Source organism: Corapipo altera, unplaced genomic scaffold, assembly GCF_003945725.1.
Source record: "Corapipo altera isolate COAL_440 unplaced genomic scaffold, ASM394572v1 22b, whole genome shotgun sequence".
Lineage (NCBI taxonomy): Eukaryota > Metazoa > Chordata > Aves > Passeriformes > Pipridae > Corapipo > Corapipo altera.
Window position 1 is genome coordinate 8,289,306 of NW_020884876.1, and position 25,012 is coordinate 8,314,317.

Here is a 25,012-nt window from a genome sequence, read left to right on the forward strand (position 1 = left end):
ATTTATTGACCTTCCACAATGGGGTTACAGTGTTGATGGATAAGGAAAAAGCAACTGACATTATCTACCTGGACTTGTGCAAAGCATTTGACACTGTCCTGCATACCATCCTTGTTTGCAAACTAGAGAGACATGGATTTGATGGATGGACCACTCGGCAGATAAGGAATTGGCTGGATAGTCACACTCAAAAGAGTTGCAGTCATTGCCCAATGTCCAAATGGAAGAATGACAAGTGGCATTCCTCAGGGGTTGCTATTGGGACTGGTGCTGTTTCACACCTTTGCAGGTGACGTGGACAGTGGGATTGAGTGCACCCTCAGCAAGTTTGCCAACAATAAAAAGCTGTGTGGTTTGGCCAACACACTGGAGGGAAGGTGTGCCATCAGAGAGACGTGGACAGGCTTGAGAGGTGGATCTGTGTGAACCTCATGAAGTTCAACAAAGCCAAGTGCAAGGTCCTACAGCTGGGTTGGGGCAATCCCAAGCATGAATACAGGCTGGACAGAAATGGACTGTGCCCCTCTACTCCGTGCTCATGAGACCCTACCTGGAACACTGCATCCAACTCTCTGGGATCTCCAGCACAGGAAGGACATTGACCTGTGAGTCCAGAGGAGGACCACAAAGATGATCAGGGGCCATCTCTCCTATGAAGATAGGGTGAGAGAGTTGGGATTGTTCAGCCTGGAGAAGAGAGGTCTCTCTGAGGAGACCTCATTGTGGCCTTTCACTACTTAGAAAGGACCTGCAAGAGAGCTGGAGAGAGGCTTTTCACAGGGACATGTAGTGGTAGCACAAGGGAAAAAGGCTTTAAATGGAATGAGGTTAGGTTTAGATTAGATATTAGGAAGAAATTCTTTACTGTAAGGGTAGTGAGGCACTGGCACAGGTTGCCCAGAGCAGCTGTGGATGCCCCATCCATGGAAGTGTTCAAGGCCAGGTTGGATGGGGCTTTGAGCAACCTGGTCTAGTGGAAAGTGTCCCTGCCCATGGCAGGGAGGTTGGAACTAGATGATCTTCAAGGTCCCTTCCAACCCAAACAGTGCTATGATCTGTGATAATTGACCCGTGGAAAGTCACCAGGGAACTATACAGCATAATACACTTGGACATAATGGATTAAGATATGACATCTATGAAATTATTAATATTATGAGAATAAATAACTTCTTGATATTGGTGTGGTTGTTCCTCTTGTTTTGGAAATTGTTTAATGTCACAGGGAGAGATCCAGTTCCCTGAAGATTTGAGCAATCATTGTAAACTTTATAATGTCATCAACCTATTTTTTTTTTTTGTCCAAGGTATGGCAGTGATACTGAGCACTCAATAGTAGGAACATAGATTTTAAGAAATAATATTGCTTAGCAAAGACACACACAGAGTAAGGAATCAAGAAAACAAAGTTGTGTATTTTTCAATTTTTTTTTTAATTCTTTTTGGTGTTATCTTCAATTAGGTTTTTTCTCACTGTGTCTGCCAGGAAAATTTATGCATACACAGCATAAAGTCATGGCATTTAGGAAAAGACTTTTTAAGAGAGTCACACAAAAGCCAACATTATCCATGAAAACTATGTAAATATTTATAGGCAGTATATGTTTGATTTCTGCTCTTTAAAAAAATTATTTATTTATTTTTAAAATCCATCTGCTGCTAGCAGATGATAAATATTTAAATCAAATTTGTGCCTCGGATACAAGGGCACTTTTTCTTCCAGAAGGGACATTATAAATTTGATACTGTAGGCTCAGCCTCAGTTCCCCAGCTGAAACAGCACAGCAGGCACTCTCTTGGGGTGCATTCATAGACTTGTATGAAAAAGCTTCCTCTCTGGAAGGCTACAAACAAGTGATCATTTTGACTAATCTCCTTCAGGAGTTTTGCTAGAGGCTGGACTGGAATATGACTTCTGGAAAAATACCTGATTTTGCCTTAAAGACTCCAAGCAATGGTGACTCTACCACCTTCTCAGGTAAGTTGTTCCAATGTCTACTTATCCCCCTGCTAAGAAATTGCATCATTTCAATCTTGAATTTGTCTCCAGTTTCCAGTCATTAGATCCTGTTATGTTTCTGTCTGCAAGACTAAAAAGCTTCCCCTACTATCAAGTACTCTTTCTGTATGTGTATATCTGTGTACAGTGATCCAGTTACCATTCTTCTCTAACAGATTTAATAGATTTCTTAAATCTTATACCCTAGATGTTATTTTTCAACCTCTGGATAATTTTTTTCTGCCATCTATCTGATTTTTTTTTCTAGGACTTATATATTCTTCTTGAATCGTGGGCACTTGTTCTTCTGGTCCTGTGTATAGAGCAAGGTCACATCCTAATAGTTCTTTTTTCATACAGCCAGTAACCAGTTATTATATATTACAGCTGACATTTGCTGGATACATTGCATATATCGATAGATTGGTAGATGAAGTCCCTAAAACTTTTAGGAACACTTACATTCTAAATATGTGTTTGCATTATCTAATGTGTGCTGTAAATTGAAGGAACAATGTCTGCCAGATCTTCTGTCGTACAATGTCCCTTTTTGCTACTTAGATGATCCATAAATACTACTAATACATATAAATTTTAATTACCAATTTTCTAAACGAAGAGGGAAAGGCTATGTTGTAAAGAGTGAATTTTGTTCTTCCTGTAAGAGAAGTCCTACATTAGGAAGAGAACTATTCTATTGCTGTGCTCAAAGTAGAAGAGGAATAGAGGGAGGAATAGGGGCAAAGAAGCACTGAGAGAGCACAGCGCCAGTCTTCTGAGAAAACTCTAAGTGACTGCTTTCCTGGGTAGCAGGAGAGCAGAAACAGCACCCAGTTAGGAGTTTTACCCAGGAAGAGTTGAAATTTAGCAGAGCTGGCTGGCTTAAGTGTGGTCACATGAAAAACTGGTAAGAGAAACATTATCATTTAATAGCTTGGCCGGGTTTGAAATACACTCATTAGTATAGCTCATTCAACACGTACAAAATCTGTTCTGATTACTGGTATACAACTTCTAATTCCTGTGGTAGAGAATTATAAAATCACAAAAGTCTTATTTGGGAAGGATGTCTGCAAGCTGTGTAGTCCAGCTCTGTGTTTGACACAGACTGTTTCAAACAATCACTCAGGAAGGGACCTCCTTGGAAAATCTGAAAATTTTGTCCGCATCTCATCCAGCTACTTATCTACTACACCTCTCCACGTTTTCTTGTTCTGCTATTATGCAGGCAAATCTTGTTCAGCTCTAACGTGAACTCAATCAGGGAACACTTCTGTCAGAAAAAAAAAAGATGCTTTTTCTTCTCCAGACTTCTTGAATTTAATTAATCATTGATCCTGTCTAACACAGGCTGTATGATTATGGATGCTGGCACACGAACGGTACAGGAGCAGGTAGGAGCATTCAAAGGGAACCACTTATGCACCACAGCTTTGTGATGTAACCACACAACTCTAGCAGTTTGCCAATGCAAAAAAAGCGAGGTCATTCTGCTTCTCCCCCTCCTCCTTGGGCACACATTTCCACTTTTCTGGTGGTCGTGGTGAGCTGAACTAGAGGGAAACAAACCTCACCATAAAACGTAAGTAATTATTAAATGGTTTCTTGAATAGCAGTGCCATTTGGGGCAGACTAACTGCTCCTTCCAGTGGCAGATAGCCATTTGGTTGAGAAATTTCATCCCCGAAGTACAGTTCCATAGCAGTTTATCCTTATCGAAGAGCTGTCATGGTCTGTCCTGGTATTTTTGCAGCTGAACAGTAGGTTGGTTCAGGGAGCTTTGCAGCCAAGAACTAAGCTTGTCAAAAAAAAAAAAAAAAAAATCTGCTCATTCTCCACTGATTTCAGGGAGTTGTTGTGGCTGAAAATTAATCACTGTTTTATACAGTGAGTTTTCAGCTAAACTTGCAACCTGACTTGATGCAGTGTGCTGGTACATGTGGTGAGAAGGGGAAAGAATAAAGGCTGGAACGTGAATCTGTGTCCTCAGACACGAACAATGTCCATGATTTCACTTGTTCTTTTCCTGAAGCACATTATTGATGTGACTTTTTCTGTTCTCAGTAGGTCTTAAGATTATTGTAAGATGTTGAAAGAGGCCTGTTGTGTATGGAGACATGCAGCGTCAATATTCTGTGGATCATTCTGGACTCGCTGGTTATTGAATGACAACTTATGTTTGCAGGGACTGGCTCAGTGACCCAGATGGTCTCTTCCAGTCTTATGTTTTCAGCAGTATCCTTCCTAAGAGTGCCCTACTCTTAAAACTCTTGAGAATTAATTTTTCTTTATTGTGATGTTATTTTAGCCTCTTTCTAATTTGTTGCATTTAATACTATTCAATTCTTCACTGCTGTATTATTTTAACAGCAGAGAGAAACAGAGAGAGTGCTTTTGCTCTTGACTGTGCTAAAGATTTTCCCCAAATGCAGCCATTAGAGACCAACTCCAGACAAAAAGCACAGGCATTTGATTTTTCAGCAATGTTAGATTTTGAGCTCCTGTCTGCAGTAATTAATTAGCATCATTGCTGAGCCGACTCCCTGCGGGACTGCATGATCATTAGTGCCAAAGCCAGGAAGAGAGCACGAACTCCTAAATCCCTGAGAAAGCTACTGCAGTAACTGTTGTCATCTATAGAGCATTTCAAGAACATTTCAAGTGACACTAGTAGAAAAGATTCACTTTCTTTTCTGTATGAGGGGCTTGCCCAGATTCAGTTAGGCTGCTGGCTGGGATTGGGCAAATCTACTTCCTGGGCAAGATTTTCTCAAAGGCTATCTAAAACCCAAAGGGTTGCTTTCAGCTAGTTCATCTTAATTTTGCTGATATGCAGAGAGAACTATAGAAGACTTGAGAGACATCAGGGTACAAATCAATGATGATGTACAGTACTGGGGCTGCTGTGCCAAAAGCTAGCCCAAACCCAAATATCTGTCAGCTAAAAATCAAACTTAGGCCAGCAGAGACACGAATGAATCGAAACATGCCAAAATGAAGGTGCTGGCGTGAAATTACACAACTTCCTTCAGGTGCAGAAAAACAGCAGACATTAGGAGTATTTATAAGTTGCTTTTATGAATTACTTTTTGTAGGCTTGGGATGCAGTGTAATATGGTTTAATCTCTTCTCTCATCCCCCATGCTTGTTTCAGAAGAGAACAAGAAATTTAATCCAAACAAAGGATTAAGAAATTTCAATAACTGGACTACTGCCATTATCCAAACAATGTGCCAGCTCTTTAAATGCTTGTTCTTGATTGAATTGAAGTCAATGACTACATCAGAGGGAGCAGAATTGGAATGTAGTAAAGAGGAAATGAAAAGTCTAGAAGAGCTACACAATTATTTTACCTATTACGTGCTTCTAGCAATGCATCCCATAAACAAAGCAGCTCTGAGAAAGGATCTCTCCTCACTGGAGAATAAGGTTAGGGACAACTTTTGAGAGATGGACAGAGGAAAGAGAAATGAGATTTAATATAGATAAATGTAAAATAATATACCTGGGAAGGAATAACAGTCATCACATATACAAAATCAGGAGCTGCTGTTTAAAAACCAGCCATAGAGAGGAAGGCCTCGGAGGGATGGTTTATAATTAATTACTGCAGACAGGAACTCAAAATCTAACACTGGGGCAAAAATCAAATACTTTCTTATTCTGGGCCAGCACTTGAGGTTTGTTTCTATAGTGAGTGCATGGAGATCATTTATAAAAACAAGAGGGAGCTGACAACAACACAAGCAAAATGTTAAACCTGTAGTTACCATGTTATTAATTTTGTTTATAAGCTAGAGCCTTGAGAGCTGATACCATGAGCACAAGCTTGTGGTTTTCTATTTGCTGAATACAGTAAAACAATAAAATATCTGCAAGATGCAAGCTCCTGCTTAGTTTGTAAAAGGGTACTTTTTCTTTTCTTGCCCTCGTATTTAAATGCAGAACAGTGGCTTAAAAGTGATCAGATATAACCTAGCCAAGACTGACAAAATAAACCTCCTTTTGTAAAGAAAAACATTACAGATGTAAACAGCATAGAGAGAATTAAGACAACAACTATTTCATAACTCAGTAAGAGGGAATCTGTTGGTAAGAAATGAAGGCCAAATGCTTTTATTTAGGTAAGAAGTGTTGCTCAATAAATGCATTTAGCAGATAGTGAACCAAGATATCACAACTATCTGTGTTCCAGCAAAGACCAGATGAAACATTACTATGCTGAGAAGACAGTGTCATGTGAAAGCCTGCCAGACAACCCAGACGGAGTGCCATAAAGAACTGTCTGATTGCAAGACCTGATGGCTGTGTATTTAGAAGTTCATAGACTTGTAGATCAGAATGAAATAGAAATTGATTCTAGTCCTAGAAAAGGAAAGGAGGAAAACCCTAACAAGGTACGATATGCAAAATATTAAAGATTTACAGGATTATTTCCTCTTGCTAGTGCTGTGAGCTAGTATCACAGGGTAATCCTGTCTTTAGTTCCTTACAGGCTATGCCAGAAAGGTGTCACATCTCCCCACTATAAGGCAGCCTTGAGGAGGCTGTCATTTCTTCCCAGGCTGGATACAGCTTGTGCTCAAACCACCAGGCTGCATGCAAGCACAGAAAGAGGCATTGACTATCCCAAGGACGACCTTTTCTCCTTCTAGGAAAAGGATGATGGATCATTTCTTAAAACCCTATATGTCAAAAAGCATTTGTTTTGATAAGTGCAAAACTAAGTATTTTTTAAAAGCTGCAAAAAATATGGCAATATAAAATTGAAATTTCATCTTCCATCTGAGAAGGCAGATAAAGCTATGTAATTAGTTGGGAAAGGGTCACTGTCTTTCTCCCCACAACCTCCAGAGAATAAACTCCAGATAAGCTTTTCAGAGACTACAAAGATTCAACTGTAGAGGGTTTTAGTCTGTGAAAGAGGTTTGGAGCACACAATAATTAGCAGCTCACAGCTGAATTTTGCTAGCTGTCACAGTATTTGTTGCTATCACTGCATGAAAGTCCCGCTGTAGGTCTCCTGAGTCTTCCTAAATGTGTGCTGTAGTCTGATTTGTCCACATGGAACTTTTTAATAAAAAATTTTGTCAGTTTACAACACTTAAAGGCTTACAGCAAATCCCTTTTCTGTGGCAGAACACCACCTGGACAGAATGAGAAAATAAAGGCTTTTTTCAGGGACAAAGCAGGAACTGCTTTACTCTTTATACCATACCCGGGCCCTTACAATCCAGGGGAATTCAGCATGGTGGGAGAATCGATGGGTAGCCTGCTAATCCAAATCCACGTCTTCTTTGTGTCCCCCAATCAGAGTCCCCCAAGAGTTCTTGTGTCCCCAAGAGTTCTGGCAGAAGACAGGCCTTTTCTTAAGACTCGTCCTTCATCTCTGCTTGCTCACAGTTTTTAGGTCCCGGTGAGAAAACTATAGAGACACTGGGAAAAAGACAGTAAATATAGTGCAATTGCTTTAAACTTAATTGAGATTCACCTATATTTTAAGAAAGCAAACATCAAGAACTGTCCAGGTTACCTGAAATTCAGTATGTGCTTGAGGACTGACACTGTTTCTGAGGTAGACTTCATTACTGCTGCTTTCCCGACTGCAGTCTCAGATTTGTATAAATTTCTTACACATACTTCTAGCCTGTAATTATAGGATACTTGCTAGGATGCCCATGTGCTGGCTCTTTTCTCATCTAAATCAGCTGTTCAAGTTGTTAGTCTGTGGGCTCTGGTTTGTTTTCAACAGTTGATGTCTGTCCTGTTACTGCTTTTTATCTTTTTCAGGTGTGCTTTGCTTACCTTCTCAGCTCCCATGGCCTCCTGCCTCCCTACCTGCCTAGAACAACCTGCTGCTGGGAGCTATGTGCATAACATATATGCACTTAACATCGTTTTCATTGTCTTTCAATCCAATTGCAAAGGTCATTTTCTTGGCTCATTGTCCCAGTCCTGTCCCTCCTCATTTTTCGCACAATGCTACTGGCTCCCTTTTCTTCCCTGTGTGAAATACAAATGACTTCTCTTTACTTTCCAAGCCGTGTTTAATCTACATCACCAAGAAGTATCTCTCACTGCCATTTTATAAACAATCCCCATATTTTAAAGTTCTCTTGTACATTCACTTTCATGCTTTCATCCATGCTACTCATTATGCATAGCACAAAATCTGTGTAAATACTCCTAAGCCCTTATTCCTCTGCTTTTCCAAGCCTCCCATCTCTGCCTCAAAGTTTGTCAAAATCTAAGCATAGCTACATAACTGTTTTGCTAGATACACTTTCTCATGTGAACTAGTATCACCTCTTCTTCCTGCTCATCTTCTCTCTATAAGCTTAGTAATAAATAATAGTCACTTCAAAGTCAAAACAGCCTGTTGTTTTTATCTATACAATGCAAGCTACAATAAGAGTGGGTTTAGGTGTAATTTTAAAAGCAATATTAATGAAAAAAACACAGCAAACCAAACTTTTTGTCTTGTTTGTAAGTATATCACATACTTCCAGGAAGTAGTTCTAGCATAGGCTATTTAATTTGCCATACCAAAGTTGCTTAAATCTGTGGATTCCAGGAACAAATTTGCCACAGGAACTAAGAGAGAAAGAGGGGAACTGGAACTGTGCCTTTTCTGACAGATGACTGTTACTGGCTTAGTAGTATTAGCAGACTGCACCCTGAGGGGCTGTAGTCACTCTGATTCAGTCAGTGAGAACCATGCTCAACATGGTGTGATGGGGGCATGGTAGTGTTTTCTACAGGTCCCTTACCAGTATCACAGTCAAATTCACCCCCAGTGCTGACTGGACAAACATGTAGCCACATGTCTTTTAGAATGAAGCTACATGTGGTTCTGCACAATTCTGTTTTATTGAGAGCTGATATAGAATGGCATTTTTTCCCCGATTCTATTAGTTTTGGAAATTCTATTATTTTGTCATCTCATGTGTAAGTAGAGTGAAGTGAATATTCTGTTCTGAGTTATACCTTCCAAAAACCAATTGAAAGGATTGAGGCTGGAGCAGAATTTAGGCTAATAGCCAGGGTATGCAATTTAAGATTCTTAGAGACTTAAGACATCACTGAGAGGTGGACAGAAAGCTAGAGAACTGGTATCTACATGCTTTCAATATTTACCAGCTAGAAGATCACATTTTTATTCATGACCACGGAGCGTCTGTTTTATTCAGGAAAAATGGATCTTGTCAAATAGCTTTGATATCGTTCTCTGAGAAGATTACAAGTACATTTGATAAAGATGACTATTGACATAATACACTAGAGTGTATGTAGGGCATTTATTTTATTCTATATGGCAGCTTACATAAAAGAGATGTACGGGAAGCAAACAAATCTGTTTTTCTGTATGGTTGTTTGCTAAGTCACAGCTACCTGCAATATGCCTGCCTTCTTTCTATGTTTTCCGTTACTTTATCACCTTATAATGCCTCTAGTTTAAAGATGTCCAGTCTTTGCATAACTTCTACCATCTTGAAGTATTCAGAATACAAATAATGGGCACAGGAACCAAAGCAGTTTGTTAAAGATCTGTCTTTTTCTAGTTACACCTCAAAATGCCAAGGTAAATATGTCTTCTCTGTTTTATAAAATAAGTATTATCAGTTTCCTAATTGAATGAATCAGTGATGCAACCACGGAGCAAAGCTCATGAACTCTGAAAAAATGTCCAGCTATTATTTGCATGCTGTTGGACTAATCTCAAGGGAATCTATGGGTTGAATAGTGAAAGGGTGAAAACTAGTCTCAAAGTGCCCAGTAAGACTGCAGCCCCAGCAGTTATGAGCACACGTCCCAGTTGATAGGAGAGAGCTTCAGTCCCTGTGTGATTATGATGAATCCCTCATGCCATTCACTGATAATAAGTTATACAAAGTTTTATCTCAGTGATTTCAGTACAATTCTCAGTAGATTTCTTAGAATTTCTCCATGTAGGCAATGAAAGACAAAACTGGGGTGCTTTTTTTAGCAGTCAGGAACAAAAAGCACTGATAATAAAATGTCTCTTTAATTGTCTAGTAGTTTGGCTAATTAAGGTGACAGGCAATGAAAGTTTCAGAATACTTACGCTTTTAAAAGGTGGAGTATACACCAAATAAACAGTGCTAGGTAGCTGACTCTAGTATTCAGAAAGACTTGATTCCCAAGCTGCAAACCCTATTAATTGTCTGGATGTTAAATATTGATTTTAGTAGGTGCATCATACAAAGGCCTTTGACTTCAGTCACTCATAATATACACACTCTCTGAGTAAATCATACACAGATGAAATTTCTGACTACAGGTGAGGAAGGCTCCCTCCTTCTTTATCTGAAAAAGTCTCAGAGGCTACACATTATTGTCTTTTTCTCATGAATGTGTAGGGAGCTGGGACTCTGAATATTCATTTGGTGAGTGTGGGAAACAAGGCACTAGAGAAATTACTTTTAAAAAATCTGTTCAATTGACAGCACTCAAAACCTTTCATTTTCTTCAAAAGTATATTTTGATTGAGACAATATTACAAGAAAATAGGCATTGTGTATTTAACTTTATTTGCTTTGAGGGAGACAAAATTAAATATAATTTTTAGTGGCTTAGTACTTATCTGATATCTCCTAAAGTAAAAAAGTGCAACCTGTATCATTTTTAAGAAAGTTTCTCAGGATTAGGAACATGTCTGTAACAAGTGACTAGTGTTATCAACAGAGCTTTTAAGTGAAGGCTTTACTGTTATAGACTTGTCTGACTTGGATAACAAACTCTTGTAGTATTTCAGCTCATAAATCCGGAAGAGAAAGATACTGTTCTCTTGGGTCACTGACAGACTAAAAGAGAATCTTTGTTTGCAGAGCTCCCCAGAGTTAATACAGTAACTAGTTAATGATTTCACCATGGTAATTACTTTCTATGGTCTGTCAGTCAGGCAATTTTAATGTATGCAGGATGGGCTGCATCAATTTTGTGCAATACTGCTATTTTACCTACTTTCATGCTCTTTGTCTATCTGCCTGTCCATGACAAGTTTTGAATGTGTGGACCAATTTTTCTCAGTATCATAGAATCATTGAATGGTTTGGGTTGGAAAAGACCTTAAAGATTATCTAGTTCCAACCTCCCTGCCATGGGCAAGGACACCTTCCACCAGACAAGTTGCTCACAGTAAAGAATTTCTTCCTAATATCTGATCTAAACCTAACTTCATTCAGTTTAAAGCCATTCCCCCTTGTGCTATCACTACATACCCTTGTGAAAAGTCTCTGGCTTTATTGTAGGCCCCCTTCAGGTACTGGAAGGCTGAAATCAGGTGTCCTCAGAGTCTTCTCCAGGCTGAAAAATCCCAATTCTCTTAGCCTTTTCTCATAGGAGAGGTGCTCCATCCCTCTAATCATCCTGGTGGCCCTCCTCTGGACTTGCTCCAATAGGTTTATGTCCTTCCTGTGCTGGGAAAGAACTACAGATGGGGTCTCACCAGAGCAGAGTAGAGGGGCAGAATCACCTCTCTTCCTGCTGGTCATGCTGCTTTTGATGCAGCCCAGGACATGGGCTGCATCAAGTGCACATTGCTGGGTCGTGTTTAGCCTCTTGTCCACCAGCACCCCCAAGTCCTTCTCGGCAGGGCTGCTCTTGATCCGTGGGCCCACTTTTCAAGCTAGTCCAGGTCCCTCTGGATGGCATCCCATCCTTCAGGTGTGTCAACAGCACCAGTCAACTTGGTATCATCTGCAAATTTGCTGAGGGTACACTTAATCCCTTCATCTATGTCATTAGTGAAGATATTAAATAGCACTGGTCCCACTATGGACCCCTGAGGGACACCACTTGTCACTATGTCCATTGGGACTGAGTCGTTGGCCAGTGCCCTCTGGATGCAACTGATCGTCCAACAGTTTCTTATCCACCTAACAGTCCAGCCATCAAATCCCTCTCTTTCCAATTTAGAGAGAAGGATGTTATGAGGGACTATGTCAAAGGCTTTACAGAATTCCAGATAAATGACATCTGTAGCCCACCTTGTCCACTGATGTAGTCACTCCATCATAGAAGGCCACTGCATTGGTCAGGCAGGACTTGCCCTTGGAGCAGCCATGCTGGCTGTCTCAAATCACCTCCCTGTCCTCCTTGTGCCTTTAGCACAGTTTCTAGGAGATCTGTTCCATGACCTTTCTAGGCAGAGAGGTGAGGCTGACAGGTCTGTAGCTCCAAGGGCCCTCTTTTCTACCCTTTTTAAAGATGGGCACTATGTTTCCCTTCTTCCAGTCACATGGGACTTCACCTGACTGCCATGACTTTTCAAATATCATGGAGAGTGGCTTGGCAACTATATCAGCCAGTTTCCTCAGGACTCTGGGATGTATCTCATCGTGTCATAGACTTATGTACATTCAGATTCCTCAGGTGGTCATGAACCTAATCTTTACTTACAGTGGTAGGGAATTTGCACCCCCAGTCCCTATGCTGCTGTCCATGCAATCACAAGGTGTATGAAGAGAGGCTGCCATTGCAAATTGAGGCAAAAAAGTTGTTGAGTACCTCAGCCTTTTCCTCATCCATTGTTACTGGTTTTATATACCAAGTTTGAGAAGAAAACAGTTTTTAAATATTAAAACCAGTTAATGCAAGTTTTGTCAATATGGAGAGGTGGGTAGAGAGAAACTCATGTGAGGGCTCCCATGGTGCAAAGGTTTGGGACAGGGCTCAGCTATCACCATTTCCCTAAGGTACACGAATTGCTATATGTCTAATTCAGAAATTGCACATCATGTGCTATGTCTTGTCAAGCTCACAGGTAGGGGACAAGGTGGACTAAAATGTACATGCAAATGATAGCTGTGTATTTTTAAAGGTGCATTTATTCACCATGAACTCACCAAAATCATGATTTAGTCCTACCCTGCACTAAATTCCAAATTCATGAGCTTTATACTACAGTTGCATCACAGATTCATATGTGCTTTATTCAAACAAAGGCATCTAATTATACCTCTTTTATAAAACTAGGAGAAGGCAGGTATAATCTTACATTTTGAGGTGTAATTAGAAAGGGACAGATCCTTGATAAAATTCTTTTGTTCCCATACCTATTGTTTTGGTATTCTGAATACCACAAGACATTAGAAATTATGCAAATATTGGACTTTTTTTGAACATGAGTTCATTGAGTATGCTTGCCAATGTTTGTAAAGGACTCTGGCACTTAGTTGGAGTGCTGACATTGGTTTCAATTAGTGTGTGATGAGTCCCTTTGTCATTGAAAGCATCATGTTTAAAGGTATAAATAGGCAAAGTAACTGGCTACTAAAATGTAAAGTGAAAAAAAATCAGTTTTAATATGTTTGTAGGAGCTAGGTCATGACTTTTTTCAGCACAACAGTTGGAGTCACAGCTTGGAGAAACTTGAGAACATCTGTTATTTCTGTTGAAAAATACAAGTACATTGAGTAACTCACACCTTTGAAATTCCTTTATGGGGGTGGAAGACAACTCCTCTCTGAGACAAAGCTGATTTACTCAGGATTTGGAGAACATTTGACTGGTTCATCCTTTAGGTCTCTCATAATTCAGGCACAAATGTTCTTTGGAAGGAAGCTTGGAAAAGGTTTTTTTTCCCCTAGGGTTAGTTGATTCCAGAAGGAAAGGCTAAAATGTCTTACAAATTTGCAATATGTAGCACTTAATTTTGCATATAAGCTTATTTAGTTTGTAAAATACATGAAGTTGCTGTCTTAAAAAAAATCAAAACAAAAAACCAGAAGAAATCTACTTACGACTGATCTGTGATCCAATACTAATTTTCTTTTGTACATCTTAAATGTAACTATCTTACTGTATATTTTTGTAATAGATTTTGGTAAATCTATTTTCTTTTGTAGTAAGTCCTAGGAAAAAATCAGCAGGAGCTGAAAACATTTCTTATAATCAACACACCTATCATATATGCATACATGTTACACCCCTGGGCATATACATCACAACACATAATTCAAAGATGTTCTTTTTTTTTTTTTAAACCTATAAATATATGTCCTTTGTGTCATCACACACCAAGGACTCCATGTTTTGCAAACACACTCACATACTCCATCGACCCTTTAACTAGCATCAGCTAAGAGGCTTTTGTTTTGCGGGCTCATGAAAAGGGTCTGAGTGACAGCCATTTGAGAATGAAGATTCCAGGACAGGCCAATGTGCCCGAAATACCAAGGAGAGCATATTACCTTTCATAGCAGACATACTGGGCTTCCTAGCAGACAGTAAAGGAGGGGGCAGAGAGAAGGTGACAGAAATGTGGAAAAATATGTAGTAGTGGTAAGAGCATGGAGTGTAGAAGAAATATTTTTGGGTGTGAAAGACGGTGAGTGTAGGAAGCAAATAATCAGTATGACTGGGAAGGGGGATTTCTATGAAAGAAACTGTTCTGTGCCTTATTCCCTTTTTATCTCTAGACCAGGTGTCTGTTTAGGTGATGCCTCCTGTGACATACTGGTTTTGCTGCAAGTAGTGTATAATGTAACAGTTCTGGCAAATGGGAAGCTGCAATCCTCCTTGGGAAAGTTAATCCATTGAACAGAATGTGGTAGCTGAACAGTAACTCCCCAGAAACTCTACAACAATTTACACAGGAAAAGTTTAGTTATAGATTAACCCCAGATGAGGGGGTTTGATTGCTTAGGCAAACTTTATATCAATTCGGTATAACTGAGAATAACATATTTTGTTCTACTTTTCCTAATAGAATAGAAATATTTCAGGAAAACTGTGATTTGGACACTTCATTTTCCAGGGGAAAAAAAGGCAAAACATTTTGTAGAACTTTCCTGACTTTCTCTAAATCAAACAATATTGTGTATAATTTAGATTAGGTTTAGGACAAATCAGAAAATGACAGATAACTTAGAATGTTCTTTATTTTTCATGTTGGTTTTAGCTCCTGTTCTAGCTCCTGTTTCTTTAATGTAGCTTAGTGAGTTTTCGTAGTGATTTTAATTTCTTCTGCATGTGCAACATCTTGTTATCTGTCTCATGCAACAACCCATATTTCTTTCTCACATCGTCTTGATGTCTCTTCCTATCAGTCTCCCTCATTTCTATATATTTTTTTATTCTCTGCATTCATTTTTTCTCTTTCTTTTTCACCAAATTGACCAAAAGCTCTATCTCATGTGGTTTTCTAGTGGTATTTTAAACTGCAATTCCAGCCTGCCATTAACTTCTCATTCTCTCCCTCAGAATCACATACTGACTTTTCTCTCACATTTTTAGAAAGCAGGTCCTTCAGTTTCCTTTCCTCTTCACTCAGCCATGATTTTATTTTTCTAGATCAAGACTTCTGTGGTTTTTTCCCTCAGTTATTTTTCTTCCAACTTCAACTTTTCCCCTAGGAGGTAGAACAAGATAGTAAGTTTTGCCCCTTGGATGGCATTCCTCTCTAAATGAGGAAGGTTATTTCTGTTCTCGATGGTGTTTAGTCATTAACAGAGACAGTTTGCTTTGCAAATATTTGTCAATAATTTAGTTAAATAGTAACAAAAAGTAAACTGTTTGATTGCAAATCCAAAATTCCTTCTCCTGTAGTGGTTCAAGTGGTTTAGGTCATACATAAAAGGGAATTTCAGGTTACAGAGTAAAATATTTTAAAAGGTACTTTTTAGTATGAACTTGTGTATAGACTGCAAGAACAATTATAAAAATATTCCTATTAGAAAGTGCATTAACAACCAGAAAATAAAAGTTACAAGTTACCTTATTAATACTTTAAAATATATTTAACTGAAAGAATATTATTAGACTTTCGGTAATACAAAGCTTATTTTTCCCCAGAGAAAAAGAAATCATGGCCAGAGTACATTAGTAGAGATAATTAGAGATTTGTTTCTTTTCTACCTCCCAAGGTAAGGCTTAATCCTCTCTTTATTGAGAGCCAAGTGTTAGTCAAGGAGCCTGCTGCACAGATTTGGAACTGGGATTTAGCTCATATTTTCAGTATTCTGGGAAGCAGCTATCCGATGATTTTATAGTCTGCATTGCTTTTTATTTTATCCCGTACTGTAATGCCCTGGCATGGATTCATGATACATTTGCTAGCTTATATCATGATATAGTGTGAGGCTTTTCGTTCATGACCAGTAAACCTCCAGAGCTCTTCTGTCCTTTAGCACAGAAGGGGGTTTGTGTTGGGGACACAATGAATGGCACAGTCTGTGAATGAGAATAAACCGATTATCCCAGAACAATTCTGCCTTTGAGCATTTCAGCATCATATTGCCCCATTGTCAAGTGTGCTTTAAGGATAAATGCCAAACAAATTTGGGGTTCATTTGAGTGGGGCAGATACTAAGCAAATTGGTCTTCTGTCTTTCTTATTTCCAAACTGTGGTTTGCAGCCTTGTTGTAAACTGGTTGGCTCTTTTAATTTCCAGGTTAGATGGGAAAGAGAAATGTAGCAAAGAGAGAAGGCTACATGCTGAGGTTAAGTTTTGGGTTTTTTTTTTAAAGGCCTAAAGGTTAGATCTACAAATGTATTTAAGTGGTATTTATGTGTGTGATGTTAAAATTTGCTCTCAAGTGAAATTTTGCACTGAAGGATCTGTAACCCGCAGGTGCCAGCTTCTCTGATAATAAAGTTCCCACATAGCATGTGCCCAGGGGTGCCTCAGACTTGCTGGTGCTGGAGAGCTCTGGGTCTCTCTCATCTGTGTAGGTCTCAATGAGGTTCATAGATGAGGTAAGTCCTTCCTAACTGGAAATTCATCCAGTCACCCTCCTGGGCTTAATGAACCCAGGGTTCATGCAAAATACAGCTAGCTCAGAAACAGGTAGTGGTACTTTTCAGGAGAAGAAATATGGAGCAAAGGACACTCTGTAGTTCTCTGGGAGAACAGCTTAATAATAATACTTAATAAACCAACCTGTGGATGCCTGATTCATACTTAACTGTGTCATTTGGATACCAGTCCAGAAAGAGAAGTGGATGATCTAAAGATGAGCATCTCTGGAAGGGATGGATATTCAGTGGATATGGGTATCCAGGTGACCCCGTGTGACAGAGGCCTGTTCCTACATGGTGGTTTGAAGGATTGTGTAGAGAAAGGGTAGAGAAAATGTTTTGCTGCTTGCTGGGTTGACTTGCTACGGATATTTTTTTTTGTGTTTAAAATGAAGTTGACATAGAAAAGTTTTATTTATTATGTTATGCTGGTAAAAAGGCAAGAATGGCCTGTAACCTCTCTTTGTTTGTCCAACAGCTTAATAATTAGAGCATTAATGCAGACAGTAGGTACACAAAGTCCATTTAATTTACTGCTTGCAGGAATTCGAAATGCAATACCCTTATTGCCTGTCTATAAAATGTTCTAGTATTCTGCTTACTGAATTCCCTTTAGTGAAGTTTTGCATGAAATGATTAAATATACTTTGGACTGGGAAGTGTGAGTGTTTCACTTGCTAGTGAGAGTACTCCCAAAGAAAAGGGAAGGTAGGCGAGCCTGGTTCTTATGAATAGTTAATGTAGGATAGTTGCCAGAAGAAGGACTGAAATCCATGTGTCCTCCCTTGTACAAATCTAACCACCAGGCTGTAGAGGTTACTCTCTTTACATGCAAAAATCAAAAATTGGGTCATTCAATTGCATATTTTCACACTGGGTAGAGGAACAGCTCCTCACTGCTACTCCTGAACTTGGTGATGTGTGGTGGTGAGAGTATTTTTTGTGGAGTTTTGCAGTATTTAAGGCAAAAATCTCCATGTTTGGTTGGGAAGTGGTTTTGTTTGTTTATAGGAAGTGCTACTATGGTAACTCAGCAGTTTCCACAAGAACATACATGTTCACCAAAAGCTTCTCCAGGGTAAATGGCATTCCTAGTCAAAAGCGAGTACATGTCACGTGTGTAAGTGTACCCAAGAACTGGGACACTCATTCAAAATCTAGTGTACAGAGGTCAAAATCAGCTTGAATAGTCTCTTTGATCTCAGCTGAACAACCAAAACTGTTTGCTCTTCTGGAATGAGCAGGTCTATCTCATTTTATTCCTGTAGGTTTTTTAAAGCATACGGGTCCATCTGAAAGCAAAACAAACTATTTTTCTGAAACCACCACAAATCTTTGTAATAGCAGAAAGCAGTCTGTTTCCTGCCTTCTGAGTAAAAAGCACATCAAAAGCTCCTGAATGTCTTTTGTACACATCGGGGGTGTACAGGCCCTCTTTTCACCATAGGGATAGGAAGCTGTTGTGGGATTGGCTTGCTGCAGAGGTATAACCCTGAATTAGCAGGAAGGAGGCTTAATGGAACCTGAGTACCAAATTACCCCTCAGCTGTGCCTGGAAGTATGAGGAACCTGTGGTGGCAGCTGGGAAGGTGGGTAGGAAAGACCTGTGAGAGGAGGAAAAACCTCACTATAGTGATAGGGAGCTGCAGGAACCTAACTGGGGGCAGGAGTTTTACCATTTGTGCTTTGAGTGAGAGAAGGCTGGGATCAATTAGGAGTTCTGCAGAGAACTGTGGTATGAGAGGGGCAGATGTATTTGATTTGCAGTGGTGTTTAACAAGACATATGAAAGTTGAGAGGGCTGTGCTCCTCTGTGAGAAGTGTTGCAGCAAGGCCTTGGTGACCACTCTGAAGGAGGTTCACTCTTTTTTTGTGGTGCTTGCACTTAAATCTTGATGGCGGCTCAAGTTTGCACAGGATTTGTGTGGCAGCACTGGTGTGGAAAGTTGTTGTTTGCAGATAGAGATCAGCTTGAACAAAGGGATAAGTTGAGTGGTTTCTTGGAAAGAGGCTGATACTTTTGATGACTTGCACCACAGATTAACCTTTTTTCCCTTCCTCAAAAAAGATGTAGCAAGGTCTATGCATGTCTTTGGCAGTGGGTGCTACGTAGCTTTGGTACTCGTGTTTCTGAGACAGTGCTTTTTCCAGTTTTCTGACATTCATAGACAGTGTCTTCTTTGTCCCTGCCCAAGTATACTGAGTGAGTGCTTATGGATTTCTTTCTAATGCCTGAGAAGGAGGCTTTTGAAACTTTGCTTTCCAGAAGAGATACAGGCAGCATGGCTGACAGACTGGTCATTACCACTGGGAATTTTTGACTGTAGGACTTGTTTGCTCCATAGGCCTACCTGAACCTGGAACTTGTGACTTAAAAGGGCTGTTGGTATATCCCCCATATATACCCCATCAGTCAGTGCGAGCAAGGGAGCTTGTTTTTTTGTCTCTATAGTTCTAAGTAGTTCAACTCTGAAAAAGACACAAAAATGATGTAAGATTTCCTATTCTAAGCTAATTAATAATATCTATAATAGCATTGTGAGCAAGTCTGTTGGTTACCTGAGGCCTTTTTGTAGCCAAAGAGTTAATTGCTGATAACACAGAGCATGTCTTCATCATGTTGGTGTGGTGTAAAACCTGAATCTTGTCACAAAACTCTTGCGCAGGACAAGTCTAAATTCAGGAAATCTAGGTAATCTCAGTGGCTACTGTTTGAGCTTGCACATTATCAGCTAGCTAGCTTTGCTAGATTGTTCTGGTTCAATTTAGAAGTAAACTAAAAATGAAGCATTTAATTTATTTAGAGAAGATCTATCCAACTTTTGTCTAGAACAATTTTCTCTTTTGTAAAAACAAAATGGTCTCCCTGTAGCTAGGATACATATTTTATCTTACCATGTAAAGGTTCTCAACTGCTTTTCCCCTTCTAACTTTTAAACGGGAATTTTCTTTCTTCACCTTCAATAATTCAAGGAGCATATATTAGAAATTGTGTTTGATTTCTCTCACAAACCAGGGCTGAACAAAGAATCATTGCTGTTTATCTTGTAATCATTCAGAGCTTTTGTCTTCTACTGTGGTAGTGTATGATATTGAAATGTTAGCTTCTACTAATTGGCAGAACTGAGGTATTCTAATAAGAAATCCAACTAAAACTGGTTCATTAAAACTGGTTCTATTCTTGTTAAATATTAACTTTAAATTTAAATTACATGCTGGAAACAATCGTATTAGAAGCACTTCTATGATTAAGAAGTTATTAAGAGTCACTAAAATCCTCCTTATGCATACTTATGTCTTGTACTTTTATCTGTGTGTCTTAAAGCTCTAATGGCACTAGAAATAATTTCTCACAATGCAGCTCTCCATAATTCCCACTGGTATGCTGAAAGATAGCATTAAGAACATCATTAAGAGCATAGTCTCTCTATGTTCCCATAACCTCTCTGGTAATTTGCATGTAGCTGTCTAAACTACAGCAAAGTTAATATTTACAGCAAGTTAATACATTGCTAATAGAAATGTGAAGTCCACTTATTCCTCCTGGTTATTAATATTATTGGCTGGGCACAGACGTGTTTTCATAGGATTTGTTTGCTTGCTAGATATGTGCTAATGACAAGTGCACTCAGAATCTTGCTGGACACATTCAATTCGTAAGAGCGCTCTGTCCTAAAAGCTCGATTATATATCAAGATGGGAAACCCTTTCATGTTTCCAAATGTCCCTGTAGAGTGGTGTTGGGAGCAATAGCAGGCAGGCTTTACTCTAGATAAACATAATGTATGGCTTGTAGAGCAACAGTGTTGGCTGAGCCCGTGGGGTATGTACAGCTCCTTTGGGAGACATGCATGTTCTGTGGGTCTAGGAGTAGACCATGAGGGTACAACCCACACACAGTGAAGAAGTGATTTCTGTTTGCCAGAGCAGTTGAATTAGCCTTTCTGTACATTCAGGCATGCATTGCTTTGTTTGATGATCAAAAACTGGAAGCATAGATTTGGATGAAATTGCAGGACTTGATAAGCTGGTACTCAAGGCATGAATCTATTCTGCCTGTCCTACCAGACTGCTGCTTTTATTTGCTGGTAAGGTAAGGAACTATGCTATAGTCTTTCCAGATATGATGAAACAAATATTTTGTTAGAATAGAACACATTTGCATGTATTTGCTACAGTCTTGAAGAGACGTGTTAGCTTCCATCAGATGGCAAGGTGGTAAATTTCATTGATTTAACTTGCTTCTCACTGCTGGCAGCCTTCTGTGCCTTACAGATCTGTTTTTACTGAGACCATTTCTAATGCTCAAAAGTTGGAAGCGGTTTTAAGTTGTTTATTTAAAAGCTGTCAGAGAGCTAAGGAGAATGAATGTTTTCTTAAAGTAGCCTCAGGCTTCCCATCTGATCCTGGGCTGTGCTACTGCTAAGAATGGGGACCCAACTTAAGAGCAGAGAAAGAGTGTGTTGTTACTTAGCACAGTATCTAGTTTTCCTGTACACTGGTTGGGGCCTGAATGAACTTTTGCAATAATATTAAATGTGGCTTTTTCATCAGACCCTCGGGGAAACTGTTACAGAAGGTTTTAATCTTTTCTTTTTGACTTAAAGTCCTTCAGGACCAGGCGCTAACACTTTGTGTGCTGTCTTAGCATGTCTTGAAGCACTGCTCCATTTGTGCCTGGGATCACTGAATAGTTGTATAATGAAAGGGAAAACAAGTGGTAAATGACTCTCAATCGCTTTGGTTGTGCTAACTGCACTTAGGTATTTGCTTAAGTGAAAGCTTTTAGCAGGAATATCTATGCATACAGAAACAAATTCAAGTTTTGAGAGTTCTACCTAAAATTTCTGTTTGCTTCCACAACAGCTGTAAGGATGAAATAAACAGAATAGTCTGACAGGAACCATATGCCCTTTCTCATGTCAGAGCTATAACGATCAACTTGTTGTACATTATTGCACTCGCAATAAAATGTTTGTAAGCTACGTAATAAAGGCATTTAGCAATTAGTCTCTCAGATACTGAAGAACTCAAGATGCATTTAATAAGAAATCTTTCAAACAGTCAGCTTGGGTCATAAGGGAAATTGTAATATAAGAAAGGTAAGCATAATATTAATCAATACTCTATTGTAACTTCCTCTGAGGTATGTAACCAATTGGTTTGGTTTATGAATACACATAAACTGTGTCTGGAAATAACCCCCTGAATGTCTCTTATTTAAATGGAGAGGAAACTTATTTGTGGGGAAACTGCCTGGAATGGTTGTTCATTGCTTCTCTAGTATTTGATCATGGTTTTGCAGAAATACACTTTTACACTTTGCTTTTTTAAATACATGGCAACAGAAAATATTATGTATGTGAATGACTTTTTATATGATTTCTTTGAAAGAACAAGTCCTACTTGAAAAGAAGTAAATCTGGCAAGTAAGGGCTAAGTTGTGGTACAATAAATGATTCTAGCTTTTCGAAAAGGAATACCTAGAGACATAGCAGCATTAGAATAAGCCCCCTATTCTACAGTTATAATAAGCTTAAAAATGCTACCACAGCCCTTTACAACACACACCTTCTTAGTGTTGAGCTTCTAATGTAATTTAGATGACTGTCAGATCTGACTCTTAAGAAATTAAGTAGTGGCAAGTATAGCAAATTCTGACTTCATTGCCATATATATAAGCCCATTCCTCAGCTTGATGACCTGTTACAAAATCTGAGAAGTTTTATATTTGAATACTTGCAGGATATCAGTAAAGGAGCAGAGTTCTACTATAGCTTTCCAAAACTGAGAGAGAGAGAAATACAATAGAGACTTAAGGGGAGGTGGTTTAATTCTGCTTCACTTGAGGGTTATGTTTCCTATTTCTTTTGGCTTTCCAGTTGTGCCTGACATTGTAGCATAAGGAGGGTTTATACAACTCTCAGAGCTTGTTCCTAAGTAATCTTTTAAAGACATGGATTTTTTAATTGATTTTTTTTTTCACGATCCTGTTAGAATAATAAAATGAAGGCAGCTATTCTTTACCTGAAGACATATCAACCTAGTGTCATTTGCCTTCAGATTAGGAATATAAAGCAGCAGGAGATTGATTAAAGCAAAATCTTGTTTCCTTGCAAATGTTACCACTGTCATGTCATTCTAAGTTCTGGTTTGTGTTGTTATTGACCTTGGGCGCTTCAGTGGTGCCTGAGTTAGAAAGAAAGATGGCTATTATTATTATTAATCAATACCTACAGAGGACATCTGGGACAAATTCTGATATATTCTGAAGGGACAATCAGGACTATCTGGAACAGAATGGATATTGGCAATATTACTTCCTGGGAAGGAAGGAAGGAAGAAAGCAAAGAGTGCCTAGCCTTCTATATCTAAATGTGATGTTGGTGCTGTAATAAGAGATCCTGAAGTAAAGATTTTTTTTCCTTTTTTTTTTTTTTTCCCACCTGGATGTCTTGTTTAGAGAAAATGATGTTATGTGACAGGGTTACAGCTGAAGTTGATAAAAGGTATCATTCAGTTCAGAATTGCTTATTTTGGCACAAAAATAAAATAAAAATAGCTAATGCAATTTTAAAAAATCTTTTGGATTCAAAGGTAGGGGATAGGTAGCAATGACTGTGATTATGGGTTTTGAGATTTATAGCTCACTAGTTATTTACTCTCTAGGATGCTAGTGGGATCCCAGAGCTACGTATTATTGGAATTTATGGGCAAATGGCAATGTAGCAACATGCTGAGTTGTTGGAAATTTCCATATTTGCTGTATTTTGACGGAAGACTCTGTGGAAAAGCATTTCCTAATTTGGTTTGGCTTCCTTGATGCTAGCAGATTCCTTGTAAGTTTATGGAAAATAATTTTGTAGTTCCTCCTAGAATATGCAGAATGGCATGATGTGAGAATGTAAGAAGTTAGTATTTTTTATCTTCTGTAAGTGAGACTAAATATAGGCAGCTGGGGGGGAAATTAGGTGTCTGTGGAGGTGTGTTCACCAGAGATTCCAGAAATCCAATCCTGTTGTACCACATGTTCTTTTTGAGACCTAGGAGCACTAAGGCAATGTATGTTTCTATGAAGTAAAGGTAAATACCCTTTTTGGAATGAATCCTGTTGACTCCTGTTCTTGAAATGAGTGCACAGCAGTGTTTTGATTCATAAGCATTGGAGTACATATCTGACCTAACAGTGCTTGGTCAGGGATGAGTGGGAAGGATATAAGCAACAAAACGCATACATATTGCTTCTCCTTTTTATATTTGCCTCACCTTGAATCCTGAAAAAAATCAGGCATGTATAGGTGATCAAAAAGCTAGACCATTGTTAATGAAAATATTGGAGCTGCTGTGTACTTTTTATCTATCCATTCTCACAGGATGAGGGAGTTACAGTAGGGTCACTGTTTAGATCCAGGACTCCATGCTGGTTTATACCCCAGATAACTTAATTTGGTAGAGTTAAGTAGGGAATTATATGCTGCCTAAATTACAGATACTTCCTATCCTTGTGTAGACTTGGTTTTTATTCATTACTGGATTCTACTCATGGCATGTTCTTACTCTTTCCTGATTTATAATGGATCCCTTTATTGAATTATTGAGCAAAACTTTTAAATAAAACATCAAAGAATTTTCATCTACTATCAATTCTCCTATAGTCATAAGATATATCAACCCTTAGGACCACTTTCCTCATCAGAATACTGACACTGCTAGACTTATTCCTAAATGTGCTGTGCTCTAAAACGTTCATCCAATATAGACTTTTTTCTTCTGAAAGTGAAATGATTTGCCTTATAAAATGCAGAATTAGATTGCTTCTTGTACAAATATCTTCTACAGTAACTGTTATGTTCTTTCTGGCCACCTTAGATGTGCAATAGTTTTATAGGTGAAGAAAAACAAGGTACTAGCAAAAAATACAGTTAAATTGCTTCTTAAAAGTACATTCATTACCAGAGTTGAGAAAAAGACTGGTACTTGACTTGTAGCCCTTGGTCATCTTCATTTTTCTACCTGTTACATACTGCTTTACTTGGTCTAGAGAGCCACTAAATCCAGACTATGGAACTATGAATTGTGATTTTTTTTCTCAGCAATCCAGTTTGTGTGGAAATCAAAACTTGAGCTCAAGTCTTCTCATGGCCACTTGTGTAAACTCTGTGTTAATGTGTTTTTTGGTTTGTTTGTTTAATTTGTCTGCTTATTTGAATGCATTAAAACTGACTTTATGGTTCTGATTTCTGTTGTAC

General features: G+C 38.8%; 1 long non-coding RNA gene across 2 annotated transcripts in view; it reads left to right on the top strand.

The window, feature by feature from the left end:
• The window catches only part of LOC113943712, a 50,423-nt gene that overhangs the window by 2,821 nt on the left and 22,590 nt on the right, over nt 1–25,012 (top strand). The window contains exon 2 of one of the 2 annotated variants that reach the window (XR_003526424.1): nt 1,882–1,978. This is a non-coding gene — a long non-coding RNA (uncharacterized LOC113943712). Of the gene's footprint in view, nt 1–1,881; nt 1,979–18,264; nt 18,353–25,012 lie in introns of those variants that run through there. The other variant, XR_003526423.1, reaches the window with a different exon arrangement.